The sequence below is a fragment of the Bison bison genome, unplaced genomic scaffold (assembly GCF_000754665.1).
Source record: "Bison bison bison isolate TAMUID 2011002044 unplaced genomic scaffold, Bison_UMD1.0 scf7180017864381, whole genome shotgun sequence".
Classification (NCBI taxonomy): Eukaryota; Metazoa; Chordata; class Mammalia; order Artiodactyla; family Bovidae; genus Bison; species Bison bison.
Window position 1 is genome coordinate 93,352 of NW_011494953.1, and position 1,262 is coordinate 94,613.

Sequence of the window (1,262 nt, forward strand, 5' to 3'; positions counted from 1 at the left end):
TCTGGAACTACCATTGTTGTAAGTCAGTTATACCTGGAATTATCATTGTTGCAAGTGAATTATGCTTCAATTAAAGAAAATTGCAAAGACCTAGAAAATAAGCAAGCCCTGCACAAATCTCTAGCAAATTCTCCATGGGTGAAATGTTTCTCTTTTCAAGAATAATGACATGTTTAACAATAAAGACTGAAATTTTGAAGAAAGATTCAAAATAGGAAAAAGTGCATCATAGATCAGGATTTAACAACTCAGAAGCAAATGCACATTGCTGTAAAGATAAATAAAATATTGAAAATATCATAGTAGATAATATTTAAAATAGGAGAAATATGATGAAAAAGTGTATTGTAAGAAAGTAGAGGGAAAGAAAGCAACTCTTAAACCCTATTGAATAAATATTTCTGGAAAATAAATGTAGCCAAAACATTGCAACCTATTTGATGAATGTGCCAAAAGTGGAAGATAGATCTCATATATTAATGATTGGAATATCTGGGGAAAACATCAAAGCCAAGATGGAAAGCAAATCCTAAAGATTATTATGCAAATTATTCTGAAAGTAAAGAAAGGTTTGAAACTAATTAAAGAGAACTATGAGAATTAAACTGCAGTATGCAGGTCAGGAAGCAAGATGAAATTAAAAGATGCTTACTCCTTGGAAGGACAGTCATGACCAACCGAGATAGCATATTAAAAAGTAGAGATATTACTTTGCCAACAAAGGTCTTTTCTTCCAAGGAGTAAGTGTCTTTTAATTTCATGGCTGCAGTCATCATCTGCAGTGATTTTGGAGCCCCCAGAAATAAAGTCAGCCACTGTTTCCCCATGTATTTGCTATGAAGTGATGGAACCAGATGCCATGATCTTAGTTTTCTGAATGTTGAGCTTTAAGCCAACCTTTTCACTCTCCTCTTTCACCTTCATCAAGAGTCTCTTTAGTTCTTCTTCACTTTCCGCCATAAGGGTGGTATCATCTGCATCTCTGAGGTTATTGATATTTCTCTCGGCAATCTCGATTCCAACTTGTGCTTCATTCAGCCCAGCATTTCCATGATGTACTCTGCATATAAGTTAAATAAGCAGGGTGACAATATACAGCCCTATTTGGAACCAGTCTGTTGTTCCATGTCGAATTCAAACTGTTGCTTCCTGACCTGCATACAGGTTTCTCAAGAGGCAGGTCAGATGGTCTGGTATTCCCATCTCTTTCAGAATTTTCCACAGTTTATTGTGATCCACACAGTCAAAGGCTTTGGCATAGT